Source organism: Hippocampus zosterae, chromosome 7 (genome assembly GCF_025434085.1).
Source record: "Hippocampus zosterae strain Florida chromosome 7, ASM2543408v3, whole genome shotgun sequence".
In the NCBI taxonomy this organism is placed as follows: domain Eukaryota; kingdom Metazoa; phylum Chordata; class Actinopteri; order Syngnathiformes; family Syngnathidae; genus Hippocampus; species Hippocampus zosterae.
In genome coordinates this window covers 12,393,209-12,415,326 of record NC_067457.1, presented here as the reverse complement: position 1 = coordinate 12,415,326, position 22,118 = coordinate 12,393,209, and the positions used below count along the sequence as shown (strand labels likewise).

The 22,118-nt window shown below is 44.2% G+C and overlaps 1 protein-coding gene across 4 annotated transcripts in view; it reads right to left on the bottom strand.

Moving 5' to 3' along the window:
* The window catches only part of LOC127604130 (LLGL scribble cell polarity complex component 2-like), a 75,195-nt gene extending 56,385 nt beyond the window's left edge, over positions 1-18,810 (bottom strand). For all 4 annotated transcript variants that reach the window (XM_052071051.1, XM_052071050.1, XM_052071052.1 and 1 more), the window contains exon 1: positions 18,532-18,810. The gene's annotated coding sequence lies outside the window, so the exon portion shown is untranslated. The remainder of the gene's footprint in view (positions 1-18,531) is intronic.
* Between the last annotated feature and the right edge of the window lie 3,308 nt (positions 18,811-22,118).

Sequence of the window (22,118 nt, the reverse complement as noted above, 5' to 3'; positions counted from 1 at the left end):
ATTTTGCAAGACTAATAAAGGTTTTCTTATCTTCACTAATGAAGGGTTCAGCGAATGTGTATTTGAACTGGGTTCAGTACCTACAACAAAGTTAAGAACCACTGATTTAGATGGAAAAGCACTGCGCTCGAAACGAATGTCACATTTTTAACGGAAGCAAAAGAAGTGGGAATTTGTCAGGAGCATTGGAAGTTGTCTAAATGATAGTAAGAGAGGTTTTATTGCACAGATGTCAAACTCTAGGTCTGGGGGCCATATCCGACCTACCCCATCATTTTATGTGGCCATCACGAAAGAAAATCATGGGTGTCAACTTGCATGATCATTGCAAAAAAAAAAAAAAGTACTGAAATGTCAAATTGTTATGTGTAATAAATGACACTGAGATTTTGCAATAATTTTGTTACCGTTACATGTAATAATGTGATAATGCAATAATCATTTTTGTGGTTTCACTGTCATAACGGCCCTCCGAGGGAAAACGTAACTCAAAAGTGGCCCCCCGAAATAATGAGTTTGACACCCCTGTATATTGGTTCCAATTGCAGACCAAGGTACAGTAAATATTCCCATCCCTGGAATTGTAAGGAAAGGAATATCCTTCACCCGGAATAAAAACCTGTGCATTAACATTTTGACTACGATATTACATGTTACCAAAAGTTGCGTAAGCGGAAATTCCACTACCCGTAACCCGGATGGAGGTGTAATGCCGCGGGACCTTAAATACACGCAACGCCCACCTGATGCGACGGACAAGACAACGCTGAAACAAGTTTTCACTTTCGATCATCAGATTCTAAACGACGACGTGCTAGTGAGTTTTTATTGCCGTGCGTTTTACTGTAATTGTGAATGATTTTAACTTTATTCACTTGCGTCCTGTAGAACATGGTACTAGCTTAAAAGCAGCACCCACTCGACACGACTGAAGAAACGTGTTCGCTTCACCGTTTTCATTCATCAGATTCGAAACGAAGACGTGTAAGCGACTTTTTATTGGTGTGCGTTTTACTGTAATTGCGAAAGATTTTGTGTAGACATGTACCATGCTCATTTCCCAAATGAGGAATTTCTGTTATCAGGACAAATTGGACAGCGCAAACACGAGTCCGTACTAGAGAATATTTACTGTATTAGGATACTCTGTGCTTTGTAAAATTCTTGAGAAAATTATATCTACTCAATCCATCCATCCATTATTTGACCCACTTATTGTCACAAGGGTTGTGGGCATGCTAGAGTTTATCCCAGCTGTCTTCGGTTAGGTCACCACCCAATCGCAGGGCATATATATAGACAAACAACTGTCCGCACTCACAATCACACCTAGACCCAAACATTTTTGACCGGAGATCTACTTTTACAGCAGTCAACATCCTGCAACCGACCTAATACCGCACGTGGCACGCATGAACAGGCACGCTTGCACGCGTACCATGATAATGGACCTGAACATGAATGAAACTGAAAAAGAAACTGGATACAAGGAATGACTGAGTTTGTGAAAAGGAAATCACCACCTACCATATTCTCAGACCTGACATATCGAAGCAGGGATGTGTTACTCCTCTAAACGAAATCATGTTTGCAGCAAGAATTTTTCACAACAGGGGGGTTTTCACTGTAGCAAATTTGATCTCAGATGCAAACACACACACACAAACGTATGTGTACACGCACACACAAACGTGTGTACTCTTTATTTTTATTCCAATAGTGCATACGTATGAGCATCCACTTATTTGACACTTCATATAGACAGTGTAGAAAGAAAAAAAGGGAAAGAAATTGCGAAATTTATGATCTGCATTCACTTTCACTTACATTAATTTCTTGGATAACGTCTTTTATTTTGCTGTCTCCATCTTTCATTTTGATCACTTTTACCCTCTCTTCCAGGGTCAGAGCTCTTCTTGTCTTAGCTCAGGGGTGTCCAAACTTTTTGCCAAGGGGGACAGATTTTATGTGGTAAAATGTCGGGGGGCCGACCTTGGCTGACATTCTTTACATTGAACAACAATATTGTTCAACAAATTTTAGTAAGCCAGTGTTTCACATTTCCATTTTTATTTTAATTTCAACAATCTTAAGAATTTCTTTTGGTTCATTTGAAACAGGTATATCACATGCAACTGCTTATTCACTTGACTTTTTCTTAAACAGAAGTCTCCTGAGTGCAAATTGATTGATTTGAAACATAAAATGTATCACCATGACTTTTCAATAGTCACAAAACCTTTGACTCGAACAACAGGGAAATGAACAAGCAATACACATATCCACAACTGCAAGGATCATTTGAAATATGACATATCAGTCAATATAAACACGGAGTGATGTCTTGTTAACTCGTGAGTGATGCCCTCTCGTGTCTAAATGCGATTACTCATTTAGTGAATGCTATTACTCATTTAGCCACTAGAGGGAAGCAGTACTCTATGAAACATCACTCACCAGTCTACGAGACCTCAGTCAATGCAACACGTGTTCCAATGTGCCCAACCTGCGGGCCAGACGGCACTGATTTTATGACAGGGGCCGAGGGCCGGATGAAATTCGACCGCGGGCCGGATTTGGCCCCCGGGCCGGACTTTGGACATGCCAGTCTTAGCTGCTTGACATCCAAAGGTCCGTTTTGTAGCCATTTTAACAATGCAACGTTTTTGGTGCGTCTGAAAGTAACAATAACAAATACTTCCTGGACTACTGTGCATGTGTAAACCAATGTGGTGGTTGCCGTTGCCGTTTTCGAACGAAGCAGTAGAGGTCGCTGTTGGATTAGACTTCGCTGTAGTGAATCTCGTCGTGAGGCAAGAGCAGAGAAAAAGATTTTGTATAACGCAACAGGGTTTTTTTTCGTTGTATGGGGGGCAGGAGAGTGGGAATGGTGTTAATGCATGAAGATTTTTTCACACTTGGGGGGATTTTCGCCCATGTAGGTTTCGTTGTAGAGGAGTTTCCCTGTACAGAAAGATCACTATCGTAGCTCGTGTGTACCGATTTAAAGTACTTCTCCTGGCGCTTCAGATGACCATTCTTTGACAATGCCATCAGTGAATTAGATCCACACAGATTAGATTAATGGGAACCGATCCCATGCTGTCCGCACACAAGTCAGGCGAGTGTACTTTGAATGATAATTAACAAAAAAGAGAGAGATCTCAACAGTTCTGATCGTTAAGCTTCAATTACAGACTGCTGACCGCGAAACAAGTTCCTGTTATGCTGGTCGTGCGCCACCTATTTATTTATTTTGAAACATATTTTTGGGGCGTGCAGTGTACGCCAACACAAAAATATATAATATTAAAAGCACGCACAGGGATAGACAATATTTTAAATCCCATTTCCTCCTAAGCTCCTCGCAGTCAGTGGACTACCGCTCAACAGGTTGAGCACTCCTACCAACTACCATGAATCTTTTTGGAATGTGGCAGGAAACCGGAGTTCCCGGACAAAACCCACAGGCACGGGTAGAACATGCAAACTCCACACAGGAAGGCCAGAGCATGGATCGAACCCACGACCTCTGCACTGTGAGGCGGACGTGCTAACCGCGCCGCCCTATGTTTAATCAATTATTTAATTATTTTAGTGGAAATGACTGATTTCTAAATGCACAGCACGCATGTAGACCAGGACACTTTGCAAGCATAGCATGAGTGCACATGAATGGTTAAAAGCCTTCAATGAAAAAGAAGTGCTCCTGGATGTTACCGCTGCAATTGATGTCTTTGATCATGGCATTCTCATAGCAAAGCTCAAATTTTATGGTTTTTCGGTCTAATCTCTGGCTTGGATGAAGAGTTATCTGTAAGTCAGAACACTGTGAGTTGTTTTTTTTATGGCAGTTTTTTCTACCAGTGGAAATACCTCTTGTGGGGTCCCACAGGGAAGTTGTTTGGGACCACTTTTATTGTTGATTTTTATAAATGATTTACCCTGTTTTGATAATATCTGCAGATGACTCACCTTGGTTCTATAAATCACCCTCGTCAATTGTAGAAAGAGATCAACTTCAGGTTGAGTTGAATAACATTATTAGATGGGTGAGAATGAACCGTCTGGTATTCAATACTGCCAAAACTAAATCTATTGCATTGCCACTGCACTCATTTTTTAATATTGATGGAGTACAAGTAGAGCAGGTTACTCATGCCAAATTACTGAGAGTGAATTTAGATCATTAACTGTCTTGATCGGATCAGATTGATTCTATTGTTTCAAAGATGCGACGGGACACTGCAATTTCAAGGAAATGTTCTGCTTTTGTTCCATGATCAATTGTGCATGTTTTTAATGGATCTCCCTTGAATTTGGTTTCGCGCTACAATAAAAGGATTACAATAAAAGGAAGGCAATTTGGATTCTTACAAGAATCCAAATTGCACAAAGGACAGCCCACTGTGATAATGTGATCAATATGCATTTAAAAAATGTAATGGCGAACAGTGGAAGATTAATTACAACTTTGTCAAAAGATGTTTAGATATAATGCAATATGGAACAGTACACCACATTTATTTTCATAAACGTGAAATTTTTAGAATTTTGCCATGGACATTATACTCGTCAAGTGAGCATTGACAAATTGCCAAAACCACAAACAAACAAAAAATAATATGAGAAATGTTCATTTCAGAGCTTCCTCGGCTTGGAGCATAATGGCCAGCAGCAAATTACCTTTTAAAAAGTTATGAAAACACAAATTAATCAGTTGCATCTGATTCAGCTTGATGTATTTATTAATTTAAGCACCTCTAATTTTATCTTTTTGGGATTTGTAGTGGGAATGTATTTTTTTGCTTGATTTCTTTTTAAATAGTATTTCTTGACGATTTGTTTTTTTTTTGCATTTTTACATGTTATTATTAAATTTTTAGAGCAATTTTAGTTCCAGTGGTTAGCGCGTTGATCTCACAGTGCAGAGGTACCGGGTTCAATCCCAGCTCCGGCCTCCCTGTGTGGATTTTGCATGTTCTCCCCGGGCCTGCATAGGTTTTCTCCGGGTACTCCGGTTTCCTCCCACATCCCAAAAACATGCATGGCAGGCTGAGTGAACACTCTAAATTGTCCCAAGGTGTGAGTGTGAGTGCGGATGGTTGTTCGTCTCTGTGTGCCCTGCAATTGGCTGGCAACCAGTTCAGTGTGTCAGCCGCCTACTGCCCGAAGACAGCTGGGATAGGCTCCAGCACCCTCGGCGCGGCGACCGTTGTGAGGATAAAGCGAATTGGAAAATGAATGGATGGATGAATGTCTTTGTTGCATTACTTTGAGGACCACAGTGACCACTTTGTGGAAGCTAATGGGGATAATAATAACAAGGAATAAAGAATAACTGCCGAATCTCCACAGATGAACTGAGAACACTTGTATAATGGGGCGGGGCAACTCATGGTGTTTTTTTGGTTGCGTCAGCTTATCCTCGTTTTAACTCTGCCTCCGAAAAAATTTGGACAGCCAAGTGTAAAAACGGTTTATGCTATAGCTCAGCAATTCAGTATGACACTTTTTTTGCACATTTTCAACATCTTGTCTGCCAACATATCTTTTGCTTGTCTTTAACATTCAGGAAATGTTGCTTTATAAACATTTATTGGAGTATGATCTAAATTCAACATTTTCAGTGCATTTAGATTTATTTTGTAATCTATACCTTATATATATATATACTTTTTTATTTTCCGACACTCAAGCACAGTGTTAATGTTTGAACTGTGTATAATGTTGCAGAGGCTTGTAATAATAAACACTAATGTATTTTAGGAATAAAACCTGTACAGACGCTCCCCAGCTTACGAACGAGATACGTTCCGAACGATCATTCGTACTGTGAATTCGTTCATAAGTTGCTTCAGTGCTATATTTTGTATGGAATGCATGTTTCAGGCTTATATAAGTATGTTTAAGGCTTGTATGAGTAACCTGTATTGGTTTGTACTGAAAAATAACGAGAGATATTTAACAACTGGGCAGAGGAAGCCGGATTCGGGGTACATATTTTTAGGTGGCAGCTGCTTTTAAAAAGCTGGAGAACCACTGCCTAAAAATAATAATAGGTATGTACAGTGGTCCCTCTACTTACAAATTGGTTCTGGAAGAAATTTCTTAACTAAAAAATGTTATACCTTGAGATGCGTTTTCCATGTAAATACCCAAATCCGTTTCAAGCCCCCCTAAAATTCCGACATAAATGTTTTCACAAGCATAAAAATGCATCAAAATATGTAACAAATACATGTTACAATTATATTATTGCACAATAAATAAGAGTTGTGCATAATGTAAAAAAACTAGAAAAAGGTTAGTTCATGTTCTCTCTCAGAAGTGTTTTTTGTCTGGCGTTTTGTAAATAACTGGTCCAAGGAAATTTGCTTTTGTCGGCTTTTAAAAATCCTTCGAAAATGTCCAGGGGAAACATGAGCATAGTGAGCGATCACCCGACAGGTAAACACTTTTTCTGGGTGATTCACATTTACTTAAAACTATCAGAACGCCTCATGGCCCGAGGGGCGAATGACGAGGATGCTGCATAGACACATATCTATCTATCAACACACATAGACACATATGATAGAAGTCCCTCTTAGCCAATGGGTTGCCAGGATGATGCCCAGTAATAACCAATGGCAGAGCAGCTAAAAATATGTTACGTCGAGGAAACTCGGAGCTGCGAGTAGCAGCCCATACTGTATTTTTACCTTTCGTATCTTGAAATTTCTTTCATAACCAGAGGCAATATTTTCCTGTTGAAGCGTTTTTTAACTGGAAAATTTCGTATGAAGAGATGTTCCTGACTCTTCATATGAAATTTTCAAAAAATGTTACAGGTATCACTGTATTATGATATTATTACAGAGTGTGATAAAACAACTGATTGTCTGTAGACAAGTGTATATTTGCCACATGCCATTTTATTTTATATTACATATCATAACAATGACTATGTTTTCAGGAATGAAATAAGATAATTAAATACTTAACCAATTGTTACAACACCGTTTCCATTACTGATAATGTAACGTGCTGTGGTAAAACATAACACTGCGGTGTTAAACTTTCCATGTTTTCCACTTGAATGAACTCTTTCACTCCCAAAGACGTTTTTAAACGGCTTTTCAGACTTGGTCCAGAATTGGCTGGTACTGAATGAGTTAAAACTTATAACATGGCTGGTTATGGAGTTTATGCGTCCCTCAGTCATGGTTTCATCAAGTAGAATGCGTACGTGTCCAGAATTTTGCCCAACACATTCAAAGGGGAGGGGGAAACAAACATAAAGCCCCTATCTCGCTGAGCGGCAAACATATGCGAGTGTTGGTTCTTGTCAGGGTTTGTTCAAGGTCACAAAAGTCCGCTGAGCAGTCTGCAGACATTTGCCTTTAGTATTCTTGTCACAAAGGAATTTTGAACATGTTCAAATTTTTCTTGTGAGAAGAAAAAAAAAAAAGCCAATGGTGAGCATTTGATTAACGTTTGCAACATTGAACAACAACTGACGTAAACCCACATTCAATGCCCTCCCCTACAGTTGCAAATGTTTCCCCTTCAGTGGAACAGGGGCCAAAAGTAAAAATTAGTTAAAGAAATGTGACAAAATAAGAGCTTTTTGTGTCATGATGCTTTTTAAATATGATCTGAATGAATAAGCCAATCGCAGGTTGGGAAGTGGTCTCTGTGACAATCACTCCGATTGGCTGTTAGCAAGCAAATGCGAATCAGCGCATGAGATACAAGTCAAGTATTTTTACTTGGACTTGGTCCTGCGTGTGTTTCTGATGTGCGGTGTGTCGGTACTGGTTACGTGTCAATTTTGTTGTATGGAAACATGACTAAGCCTGGCATGGGGAACAATGACTTGCTAGTTCAGGAGAGTGCAAGGAGCAAAGGCTTGCACAACGGACTGTACACACAAGATAAAGCGCGCTTGCTCACTCATAAGCACGCGTGCTTCCAACGACATGTTAGGCTGGTAAAAATACCACGGGTTGTTGCTTCAACAATATTTAAGTTTGATACATTGTTATTTCCATGCATACGGCAAGTTGCACTCTGGTGAGTTTGAATAAATATCAAACGTTGTAATATCTATTGTTTTTATTCTTTATCTCATGATTATAACCCTCTTTTACTGTATCAACAGAACAATACAAAAATATCAAATATTTTCTTGATTAAGTAATTTGTTTTGCAATGCAGTAAGTGAGTTAGTAATTTAAGTTTCTTTTTGGAAGAAGTAATTTGTCACAAAACCATCACACGAAACTATCGCAGCACAATACACAAAGAAGTTTCAAGGACCGCCATTTTTGTTTGAACCAGAGATTTTGGGTGACTTCACCCAAATGAGCACAAATCAGTAAGCAGGCATTCTGGACAGTTGGGCTACACACACACACACACACACACACGCACAGACACATCTATTTTCTGATCCGCTTATCCTCACAAGGGTCGCGGGGGGTGGGGGGGGGCTGGAGCCTATCCCAACGGTCTTCGGGCAGTAGCCGGGGGACACCATGTTGCCAACTCGCAGGGCACACATAGACGAACAACCATCCCCGCTCACACTCACACTAGGGATGTGAATCTTGTCACGTTGCGCCCGAGGCGATGAAAGATCGCCTCGTGCACAACAAAATAACGGGGTGGATCCCAGGTAAAGCAGACACGAAAAGATCTTGTATGAAACACAAAAGGTTTTAATAACAAACAGAAAGAGCAAGACAGGGAAAACGGTAACAAAAAACGCTGGTCAAATAAGGACCAGGAAATAAGGAAAACAACCGAAAACGCTCGCGGAAAAACAAAGAGCGAGGAAGTACAGAAATCGGTAATCTAGAGCAATACAATTTAGATGCAACGCGAATAACAAGAGTAGTGGCCGTAAGGCAAAAAGGCAACAAGCAATATCAATCGAGGAAATAGTGCGAGAGAGCAATGGCACGGTAAGGAATTCTCCGGCAGTGAGAGGACTGCCGGAGCCTCTTAATAAAGGAGGATAATCAGCCCGAAATTACGGACAGGTGTGCAGATGGCGGAGGGAAAAAACCCGCCACCTGCTGGCGGGCACGTGACGTGACAGTACCCCCCCCCCTCAATGGACGCCTCCCGGCGGACTACCCGGCTTGGATGGATGAGCAGTGTGGAAGTCGCGCAAAAGGGACGGATCAAGGATCCAGGAGCGGGGCACCCATTGCCGCTCCTCCGGCCCGTAGCCCTCCCAGTCGACCAGGTACTGGAAACCCCTGCCCCTGCGCCGAGAGTCCAGGATGGCACGTACCGCGTACACCGGGCCACCATCGACCACCTGCGGAGGTGGCGGCGGAGCGGGAGGAGGCGCCAAGGTGCTGGAAGACACAGGCTTAAGCAGGGAGACGTGGAACACGGGGTGAACCTTCATGGAGGCCGGTAGCCGGAGCCTGACTGCGACGGGACTGATGACGGCCTCGACCTCGAATGGTCCAGTGAATCGGGGTCCCAGTTTTGCAGACGTGCCGGCCAGGCGAAGATCCCTCGTTGCTAGCCACACCTTTTGTCCCACCACATATGAGGGCGCCGACGACGATCTGCGATCTGCCGGTTCCGGGTCGCAGTGCAGGACAACGCAGCCCGGGCCTCCTTCCACACGTGATGGGCCCGCTTAAGGTGGTGCTGTACAGAAGGGACCTCCACCTGCCCCTCCTGGGATGGAAACAACGGTGGCTGGTACACGTAAGCCGTCATGAATGGTGATCTGCCTGTGGCGGAAGAGACGAGGGTGTTGTGGGCATATTCCACCCAGGGTAAGTGGTCGACCCAGGATGCGGGACGGTGGAGGCACACACAGCGGAGGGCCGCCCCCAGATCCTGATTGGCGCGCTCAGCCTGTCCATTGGACTGGGGGTGGTATCCCGAGGACAGGCTGGCCATAGCGCCGAGGGACCGGCAGAACCGCTTCCAGACGCGAGACACAAACTGGGGCCCCCGATCCGACACAATGTCCGCCGGAATGCCGTGGAGACGGAAGACGTGTCTGACGAGGAGGTTGGCGGTCTCCAGCGCCGACGGCAACCTGGACAAAGGCACAAAATGAGCAGCCTTGGAAAAGCGGTCCACGATCGTGAGTACGACAGTTCGACCCCGGGAAGGCGGGAGGCCCGTGATGAAGTCCAGGGCGATGTGGGACAACGGGCGAGGAGGAATGGGCAACGGCTGGAGCAGTCCCGCCGGAGGTTGATGGGACGACTTGCCGCAGGCGCAGGAGGTGCAGGCCTTGATGAACTCCGTCACGTCATTACGGAGCTCCGGCCACCAGAAACGCTGGGCGACGAGTTGCACCATCCGGTTCACCCCGGGGTGACACGCCACCTTGGACCCATGTCCCCACTGCAGAACCTCAGATCGGAGGGGAGGAGGTACGAACAGCCTCCCTGCTGGGCACCCCGCCGGCACCTGAACCCCCTCCAGGGCTGCCTGGATCCGCTGCTCAATCTCCCATTGGACGGCCCCCACGATGCACTGGGTCGGGAGGATGGTCTCCGGGGATCGGTCCCTCCCCGCAGGTTCATGGAGACGGGAAAGGGCGTCGGGCTTAGTGTTCTTAGACCCGGGAGAGTAGGTAAGGACGAAGTCGAACCTGGTGAGGAAGAGGGCCCACCGGGCCTGACGGGCGTTTAATCTTTTGGCGGAGCGGAGATAAGCGAGGTTTTTATGATCCGTGTAAACGGTAAAAGGTTCCTTTGCCCCCTCGAGCCAGTGCCGCCACTCCTGCAAGGCGGTCACTACTGCCAACAGTTCACGGTTGCCTACGTCGTAATTGGACTCGGCAGCACTGAGTCGACGGGAGAAGAAGGCGCAGGGGTGCAAGCTTCTGGTCGACCGGAGAACGTTGGGACAGCACCGCACCCACCCCTGAATCCGAGGCGTCCACTTCCACGATAAAAGGGAGATCAGGGTCAGGATGTTGTAGTACGGGGGGACTTGTAAACGCCGCCTTCAGGTTCGCGAACGCCGCATCCGCGGTCGGGTCCCACTTAAATGGGATTTTAATGGACGTAAGGCGGGTTAAGGGGAGCGCCTTCTGACTGTAACCGCGGATGAAGCGTCGGTAGAAGTTGGCAAACCCCAAAAAGCGCTGCAGTTCCTTGCGATTGGTAGGAACCGGCCAGTTAGTGACTGCACGCGTCTTAATGGGGTCCGCTCTTAACCTGCCCTGTTCGATAATGAACCCAGGAAGGAGATGACGGGGACATGGAATTCACACTTTTCTGCCTTGACGAAGAGCCGGTTTTCTAGTAGACGTTGTAGCACCAGCCTAACGTGTTGCTGGTGCTCGTGTAATGACCGGGAAAAAATCAAAATGTCGTCAAGATAAACGAAACAAAAAATGTTAATCATGTCCCTTAAAACGTCGTTGATAAGGTTCTGGAACACGGCAGGAGCGTTTGTCAGCCCAAAAGGCATAACCAAGTATTCGAAATGACCCAGAGGGGTCTTAAAAGCTGTTTTCCACTCGTCACCCTCCCGGATGCGAACCAAGTGGTAAGCGCTGCGTAAATCTAATTTGGAGAAAATGGTGGATGATTGTAATGGGACGAAGGCGGGTATCTATTTTTAATAGTAATTTCATTTAATCCACGATAGTCTACGGAGGGTCGCAGGGTCTTATCCTTCTTCCCTACGAAGAAAAAACCCGCCCCCAAAGGTGAACGCGATGGTCTAATGAGACCTGCTGCGAGCCAGCTGTTGATGTACTCCGTCAACGCCTCGCGCTCGGGTTGGGACACCTGATACAGCCGCGAGGTCGGCAACGGAGCGCCCGCCTGCAGGTCTATAGCGCAATCGTAGGGGCGGTGTGGGGGCAAGGAGCGTGCACGATCCTCGCTGAACACCTCCTTAAGATCCCGATAGCAATCCGGCACTCCGTCAAGGCAGATCTCCTCGGGGGGTGTGACACGTTCGTGCTTCCCGACGGCCGATTGTAGACAGTGCTGATAACAATACTGGCCCCAGCTATCTATTGCCGGGCGTGCCCAGGAAATCACGGGGTTATGTGTCTTTAGCCAGGTTAATCCGAGGATGATCGGAGCGTTGCGGGACCGCATTACGTAAAACCGGCGATGCTCGATATGATTGCCGGAGAGTAGAAGTTTTAGCGGCTCCGTTCTATGCGTTACTACCGCCAGGAGACGCCCATCAAGATCACGAACCCGCTTTTTATCTATCAATTCCTCCAAAAAACAACCCAGCTCGGACGCGAGATTGGTGTCCATTAAACAGTCATCCGCTCCTGAGTCTACCAGGGCCCGAACCCGCCTTGACCGGGACCCACCAAATATCTCCCCCTCGAGCTCAAGTCTGTTGGGGTGTCCCGGTCGCGTGTCGACTCGCCTAGACTCGGGGGGTGACGCGCGGGGTCGTGACTCACAGTTCTCGGGGTGGACATGGAATGACGACCCCGGATAGCTGGTAGCGGCGTGAGGAGATGGTTGAATGCTGTCAGTCGTCGCTCGATCGCTGAAACGACGCCTTCCCTTCTCCGCACCAACATCCTTGCCTCCCAGCTGCATCTGTTCCTCCGTGGATGTACGCCGGAACTGGAACCGGTCACCTCCACGCTCCCGGCTTCGCTCCCTCAGGCGATTGTCCATGAGGAGGGAGAGGTCGATTAACTCCTCTAGGTCGGTGCTGTGGTCGCGGGTCGCCAGCTCGTCCTTGAGTTGAGGGTTTAGTCCGCGGCGAAACAGGCCACACAACGCCCGATCACCGTATCCACTATGGGCGGCCAGGATCCTGAACTCGATGGAGTAATCTGCTACCGATCGCTCTCCCTGGTGGAGGGCGAGTAGCCGGCCCTCTGCCTCTCTGCCCCGCACGGGATGGTGGAACACCCGGCGGAACGCTGCCACAAAGTCGGGGAACGAAGTACGGAGGTTCGGCTTCGCATCACTGGTTGCTATCGCCCATGACGCCGCCGGACCTGTCAACAGACTCATAACATAAGCCACTCTCGCGGCGTCATTAGCGAAGGCAGATGGTTGTTGGTCGAAAATGAGGGAGCATTGGTGGAGGAAGTGTCCACACTGCCCGTGCTCACCCCCGTAGCGAGGGGGGTGTGGAAGCGATGGCTCCCTCGTCATAGTAGGATATGAGGGCGCTTCAGGAATGACTGAACGAACCCCGGGGGGAGATGGTCCTTGCTCCTCCACCCGGACCAACCGAGGTTCTAATTCATCGAACCGATGAGCCAGCATGGAGACCGCGCCGCGGAGTTCCGAAAAGGCTTGGCCGTGCTGACTCATCTGTTGCTCTTGTCGGGAAAGAGCGGACAATATCTTTTCGAGGTCTGCGGGATCCATGGTGGCCGGAGAATTCTGTCACGTTGCGCCCGAGGCGATGAAAGATCGCCTCGTGCACAACAAAATAACGGGTTGGATCCCAGGTAAAGCAGACACGAAAAGATCTTGTATGAAACACAAAACGTTTTAATAACGAACAGAAAGAGCCCGACAGGGAAAACGGTAACAAAAAACGCTGGTCAAATAAGGACCAAGAAATTAGAAAAACAACCGAAAACGCTCGCGGAAAAACAAAGAGCGAGGAAGTACAGAAATCGGTAATCTAGAGCAATACAATTTAGATGCAACGCGAATAACAAGAGTAGTGGCCATAAGGCAAAAAGGCAACGAGCAATATCAATCGAGGAAATAGCGCGAGAGAGCAATGGCACGGTAAGGAATTCTCCGGCAGTGAGAGGACTGCCGGAGCCTCTTAATAAAGGAGGATAATCAGCCTGAAATTACGGACAGGTGTGCAGATGGCGGAGGGAAAAAACCCGCCACCTGCTGGCGGGCACGTGACGTGACAAATCTCAGCACTGAGGACGATTCGATACACATCACGATGCACTGCCAGCGATGCTATACTTAAACGATACATGGAATTTTCTGGCGATACGATGCGATACGTCACCGTCGTCACGATGCGATACGATGCAATACACATTAAGTTCAAATCAATGCGATCCGATACGATACAATGCAATTTGTTGTGATATTGTGCAATTAAACATGATGCAAATAAGCAAAGAAAAAAAGCTTTTAAAAAGTATGGTATTACAAAAAGGATACCACTTTATTCCTTGTAAAACTTGTAAAACAACTTATTTAAGCCCTTTCACAATTGGGTTTTGTGCAAAGAAAATGTAAACAATTTGGCACCTGAGACTCACAGCTGTTGCTATAGTGTAAACACAAACAGACTATTCTCACCGAGTGTCTTATATGAAATATAATATATATATATATATATATATATATATGAATCTATAGCGCAATATGTCCACCCATCCACTGTAAGTGCAACTCTTTGTGCACTGTTCAGCGACACAGTAATCTCACTTCTTACTTTGTTGTACACATCGGGAATATGTAAGTGAACACAGACCTGTCTGGTATTTTATACGTGGGTTCCAAAACGTGCACGAGCTGTCTGAAACCCTCGTTGTCCACCACGCTATGGCTGGAGGTCTTTGCATATGAAATAAGCAGTGACCTTAGTTATAGCCATTGCGCGGTCACAGTGAGTTGCAAGGGGACTCCCAAAATAAGAGGCAATTTTTTTCTGATCCTGACCTGGTTTACCAAGAGTTTCTCCGGTGTCCGACGAGGAACTGGGCGTGGAAGCGGGGGAGCGGGAGGGAAACTTGTCGGTGATCTGGTGCCATCGTTTTAAGTGGGTCTGCATATTTGTGGTTCTGCCGTTGTATGGCTTCTTAGTGCAACATTCCTTGGAAATTACGCAGGTTTTATCAAGCTTTCCGTCTTTCTTTTCGAAGCCGTAGTATTTCCAAACATAAGATTTGAATGTTGCGGCTGCATTAAATATAGTAGTTTCCTTGCTGCTGCGTGCGCTAACTTCCATAATGTTTCGCTCGTTGTGTACTGGACTGTATGTGACGCACGGCTACCGTCCATATTCAACACAAAACGCAAAGCAATGACGGTGCATTCATTGCGCCAAGGAAAGGGCAGATAAGTGACGTTTAACATGAATAAAACGGCGCTTGAATCGGATTTTACCGATACCCATCAATGCATCGTGATGAATCGCGATTTCACCCGTCAATCGCGTCGTACCCAGTGAATGAGCCGATGCACTCGGATCGCGCACGTGCGCATCGATGTATCGATTAATATCGATTATTTTCCACACCCTTAACTCACACCTAGGGACAATTTCGAGTGTTCCATTAACCTGCCACGCATGTTTTTGGGATGTGGGAGGAAACCGTAGTACCTGGAGAAAACCGGTAAGCCGGTACAGGCAGAACGTGCAAACTCCACACCAGAAGACCAGGGCCAGAATCGAACCCTGCACTTCTGCACTGTGAGGCCGACGCGCTAATCAGGCAACCACCGGCCCGCCCTACACACACACACACACACACACAACTACTCACAAAAAGTTTGGGATATTTTGCTTTCAGGTGAAATTTATGAAAAATGTCAAAGGTTCACGCGCCATTGATATCATATCATGAAAGTAGAATATTTAAGTAGAAGGATGCACTGGTGATTTCCTCATCTCAAGCAATTCATTGAAACAAAAGTTAACAACAAGGGTGTGTACAGCACAACTAAAAAAATTCATCGTCTCAATAAATCATCCCACAGGTTTACAATAGAATTCAGGTCTGAAGAAAGTGCAGGCCAGACACACCTGCCTACATTGTAACACCACCACCACCAAAGGCTTGTCAGGTGACAACAGTGGCTGATGCATAGCGCTCTCCTTGAAGTCTCCAACATCGTTGGCGGCCATCGTTTCTGCTCAACATAAATCAACTTTCATCAAAGGACAGCCTTGAGGCCCACTGGTCTCTCATCCAACGTAAACGCTTGCTGGTCCATACATGGTGGTGTGGTCAAGTACCCTTGCAGGTTGTCGAGCACGCAGACCACGCTATTGTAAATGGTTTTGATGGTCTGACGTGAGCATTTAAAGGACTTCTCAGCTCCCTTAAATGCCCCTGGAGTTGAATGGCATTAATCATTCGGTTTCTCATGGAATTGTTCACAATGTAGCAGTCATCAGCATGGAATGTGGCCAAAGGACGTCCAGCTCTTCATCTTTCAGTGACTCTTCCAGTCTCTCTGTATCTTTTTCCACACATCTTTATGACACTCTAAGCTCCACTTGCGTCTGCAAGCATCCAGTTTGAAGCTTCACAGTGGCAAGGTCCTGTTGTTAGGTGTCGTCTTGGTCTCATGATGTCAAAATGTGAACAGCATGATGAGGACGACTGTTTAAACATCAGCTAAAATTGAACCAGGACATTTATTGGTTGATTCAAGGATCAAACACCTGTTGTGAATTTTGCCGTTAAGCTCCTCGGGAGAGAACAATAACTTGTGCAAGTACTGAAACATCTACAAGTTGGACATGTGCATTCAAAAGCTTAGGGAAGGTGACATGAAATTCGTCTGTAAAGGTTTTAATGCATTTTAGGCTCATCCTGAAATTTCACCTGAAAGCCAAATATCCCTCAATTTTTGTCAGCAATGTATGCAGCGATGGCTGTTTGAAAGTGCTCTGTAACTACAGTTGAGTTGAGTTGACTGTATATACATACACACACACCGCACACAACAAAACAGTTAACACCCACAACATCCGATTGTTTTGGTATTTAATGAGATTGGTGTGGGCATGGGTGGAGATGTGCAGATGAATTTTGGTGGCAATTGGTTTTCTTAGACTAAGCCACATGAATTCTCTCCAGGAAACCTATATGGGGAAGAAAAAGCTTAATGGCCATAAAATCCAAAATACTGTGACGATTGTTTTGATATTTTTAAAGGTTGAAGTCGGTAGATATGTGCATGTGAATTTTGAAAATGATTGGTGCCAGTTTTCTGATACGAAGCATGTTACAATTTTTTTACAATAAGTGATTTTAGACTGTCCCTTTTTTTCCTAAGGCCACCCAATATGTGTGAATTATGTCATCATAATTTGATGATAATTTGAGGGTTCGTGAAGATTATGTGTTTGTAATTTTTCACACCGCTGGCCTCAATTTGAATTTCCAATATATAAATCATAAGCCATCCATAACCTTGCGCCCCCCTATCTGTCAGATCTTCTTCAAATCTCCATTCCCTCTCGCTCACTCAGGTCCTCATCCTCCCTCCACCTTTTTCTACCCTCTGCCCGTCTCAGTACAATGGGGTGCAGAGCCTTCAGTCGCTCTGCCCCCAAACTCTGGAACTCACTTCCTCCCAACATTCGTAATATTGACTCTCTTTCCTTATTCAAAACCCAGCTCAAAACCCACCTATTCAGACTTGCCTACCCGCCTTAAATCTTTCTTTCTTTCTTTCTTTATTATTTTATGTGTGTTTTACTATTGGTCTTGGCTGTACAGTGTCCTTGAGTGTTGTGAAAGGCGCTTACAAATGTGATGTATTATTATTATTATTATTAATAAATTAGTAGTACCTGTATAACACAGCACATTGTTTAGGTTGAAGTTGAGATTTTCTGTGCATTTCCTGCAAAAACAAACAAACGATTTGTTTGTTTGTTGTTGATACCCCATCCAATGATGGGGTATCTTTGGAGAATCACGTAATCGTTTGTTGAAACACCATCACCAAATACAATTACGCAGTAACCTGAAACTACACTGTCGTCCCAAAGGACGAAGCAGCATACCTGCTGGGGAGACACACCTTACCCGAGTACGTTTCCGACATTATGCAACATTTACCACAACTACTCAACGCCCTCTTCCAGCGTACTACAGTTGCTGAGCAGTATTGTCCATTCCAACGTTTGTTATCGTTATGAAAAACAAGTGTTTCCAGTCGCTATTACTGTATAAATGGTGCGTCCAGGTTAACTGTGTCAAACAACAAGGGCGCAGTAAGTTGGTGGCGGAGTGATGACGATACGATACTAGAAGCCCCGTGAGTGGCAAGTGCCTCAGAAAGTAGGCTTTTCAATTTGTGGTTCTCTCTCTCTCTCTCTCTTTCTCTCTCTCTCTCAATATATATATGATATGGCGTGTTTTTGATACATGAGGATACGCGATACAGCGAATATATACTGTGTGTGTGTGTGTGTATATACACTGAACTTTGTATATATATATATACACACACACACACACACACACACATACACACACATATCTCTCTCTCTCTCTCTCTCTCTCACACACACAATTCGCTGTATCGCTTATCCTCATGTATCAAAAACACGCCATATCATATTGCCATCGCACAGGTGAAAGTTGCTACTGTGGCTAAGTTTTAGGAGAAGGCTAGCTCGTTAGCAATGTTGCGGTACCGATGAACGTCCTGACTTGTACGTGTTCAATGTGCAAGAAGAGAAACAGGTGGTTCGGAGGAACACTGTGCTGTTTCACTTGTCAGTAAACCAACAACTGTGTGTCCCTCTATAAAAAAGTCACACACTCTCGCGTGACCCCGAACAGGGTGACTGGTCTAGAAACTAGATGGATAGCAATACTCTGCCCACCTGAATCCAAACGGCCGTTGCCGAGTTGATCTTCACTCTGTTTAAATCGGCAGAATAGGTTGTTTAGGTGTCAATGTCCGGTATTTGAGTTGGATCTCCCCGTCGTGTCGAGTAAATGGGAATGAACGTAAAGTTCAGTGAGAATCCACAATAAAGGTCCGTATGGGAGGGAAACAGCAACAACGAAACTAGACTTGAAGTGGTAAAGTATCCCCGGGTTCAATACAGTAGCTCCTCCGAGACAAGCAGCTTTAAAACTGACTCCGCCCTCCCTCTCGCGTTCAATAGAACCTCTCGAACTTCGATCCAAAGTGACGCCTACTTCCGCATCCGTAATCCCCTTTTCTTTTCAGGAAGAATGGGTCGACGATTTGGAATTTAGTTTTAAATACATTAAAAGACGACAATGCCTAGATTCTAAATCAGAAATCATAAAATGCCTACAAACGTATTTGACTTTCACTTTTACGTTTTACTTTACACTCGGTTTTAATTAACATAAAACTAAAGGCGTTTTCCAGAATCACTTTTTTCTGTTTAACATTTGGCAACAAACTCAAATATTGGATACTTCTGACGAATATAATTTGATTAACTACTAATGTCTTCTTACTATTATTATTATTATTTCATGAGGCTGCACGGTGTCTTTGTAGACGAGGGGTCGAGGGCATTGTAAAATGCCAACGTTGTTTATGTGATGGACATGAGATGCCGTCCAATGTTTTGCAGGAGCTGTTCCTGAACTTCTGACAAATGGTTCACGCACGAAGGCGGAACTGAGGGGCGGAAGCATCAGACATGACGCGGCGCGCTGCAGACGCCTGGTTTTTCTTCATCGATTTTTACTGAACATGACCTTTTTGTCAACGTTAGCTTGTGTTAATACAGTACTTTTGATGAAGAGAGCACAAAAATATTCTGACGTATTGAAGGTTATTCCAACTTGCCTTGCTGTAATCGTATGGTGCTGTGTGCAACTGTATGGAGGCCAATGTACAGGAATCATTATATTATGTTGTCCACAAATATGGATTGTTGCCATAAGCAAGCAGCTGAAGCTGAAGCTGCAGACACGCAACTCTGAGAGGCATGTCGTAACGAACTAAAGTTTATATCCAGAGGTGTCTAAAGTACTTTTGTTCATTACTCAAGCAGAAGTATATATACTGCGATTTAAAAAACCCATTAGAAGTTTAATTATCAACTCCGGCTTTTTACTTCAGTAAAAGTATAAAACTAATGGTTTTAAAACTACAGTACTTAAAGTATAAAAGTGAAAGCATTACAAGGTGAAAAATGTATCGAAGTGCAAGTCAAGTCAAACATTTTCCTTTCAACATGTTCTTTGTGCCCTGTTGGTCTAAACACGGTTTTCTGATTAATTCGTGGAATAATAATTAAACACATGAATCCACCCCACCCCAAAATTGTGCACTTGACTAAAAAGACAAAAGCTTGGCTACATCAAAAAACGATATTGTGCACTTCCCCATCTCACCACACACACAAAAAACATTTTATTAAGAACATAAAAATTATAATGCTACATAAAAATTTTACATTTAAATTTACCTGTTTCAGCTGCAAAAAAAGTCCAACTTATATGGCATGGCATCACTAACCTTTCAGGGAAGGAAGTATGGGTACATTCAAATTTGGAATGTGTGAGGACAACAGATGTAAGAGCCAAAAATAAATTGTGTTACTTTACAAATACTGAATACAGTATAGCAATAATTACAATAACAGATATCTATAATACAGATTTGACTAAAATTGAATGTCAAACACGATATGACACATTAAGCGAGCTTGCAACAATGACTCATAGCCTGTTGCTTGCCAGCAAACTATGACATGTCTCGTTAGCCATAGCATGTTCTAATGGACTGCAGAGCATAAGGAAAAGACTGATGGCGGTTGAAAAGAGAAATCAACTTGCATTCGAAATCTTCTTGGATCCACATCAACAACCAAAGTTCAGGGGAAAAAAAAACAATTAGTTATTTAAGGGAAAATAAATTAACAAGTAGGATTTTGTTGTTGTTGTTTTTTTCCCATTTCATTGCTGCCTTTGTTACTGCTCCATATTTTCCAAGTCCCGGAGGTGCACCAAACGTTGGTTTGCCAACCACCAAATAATCTAGACAAGAAGAAGACGAAATTCATCTGTCCTGTTCAAAATGGAAGAACCTTCAGAGTTCATGTAATAAAAATGATGTGTGCGAAGATGAAGCATATATTTTTTAAAGATAAAACACAAAATCAATCCAAAAGATTGGAAAGTGTATTTTTTCTCTATTATTAGAAGTTACTGGCAGACATACAGTACGAAAACATTAACAAAGTCAGCAATCATCAATAATCAAAATGTATTAAATTCACATTGTACTGTAATGTGCTTTGATGACAGATGAATTTATGCCACATCAAAAGTATTTGTGTTAGCGTGTGTATGTTAACCGCATCAATCTGTGTCATCGTGTACCAATTTGTCCATGCACGACCTTTGTGAGCATCAGTGTTCAGAAAATGGACGGATGTGTTGCATGGCTTGAAAACAAGGCAACCATTAACCCTGTACTTGACAATGGTTATACAGTATATGCACAGATGCATGACATGACGATGTAATGTGTGGACTCCCAGTGATATGAACTATGCCAACCTAGGTCGTTTTGATGCTCCCCGTGCAAAATGCGGCATTGTATGATTTTTTTAATCCACAAAAAGATAGCGAGTTGCTACAGAAATCGTACATGGGCGATTATCATGAGGTGTGGATATATTAAAAGGCGTGGCTAACTCCCATTCAATTGAATGGACCGGAGGAACTGGGCAGAATTTTTTTCAACAAGCTATGCTATTTTAGCCGCTGGTAATTGTGAAATTGAGAATATGGACAAAGAATCTTCTGAAACTAGAGCTGTCAGTTTAGCGCATTTTTATCGGCATTAATTTAAATGACTTTTAACATGATTAAATTTTTTCTCGTGAGATTAACGTGGCACACGTCACAGCGGATTTTACGTTGCCCTATAAATAAACCAGGAACAAAACAACATGCGCTCTGCAGAAGTCCACGCCCATGTCTGTTTTGCCAGCCACGGCAGCACGAGACACCGAAAACATATACTTAAAGAGTTTAGGAATGGAAAGTTTACTTTTAAAAAGTTGCCATATTGTTCTGCTGACAAGACCAAAGTTACCTGCATGTTTTGCAGTCGTAAACTGAGCTATCATCATAGCACGTCGAGTCTGAAATACCACTTATGGCCAAGCACACAGCTGATGTCAGTACTCCGCCCCCTCGTCGAAGACAGACAGCTATGGATCATTTCAAAGCGAAGAAAATGGATGACATGACGAAGAACAAATTTGCTGAAGCCATAGCGAAATGTATGGCTACTGCATGCAAGCCTGTCAATTTGTCCACAGCTCGACTCAAGCTGAAATCATTCGCATTGCATCTAACGACTCCATTACGGATTACCAGCGAGCCTCCATTACAAGCTGTGTACAGAGATTGTACGTAGCGGAGAAGGCTAAGGTACACTAAGTGGGAGAAGATGCTGTTTGGGGAG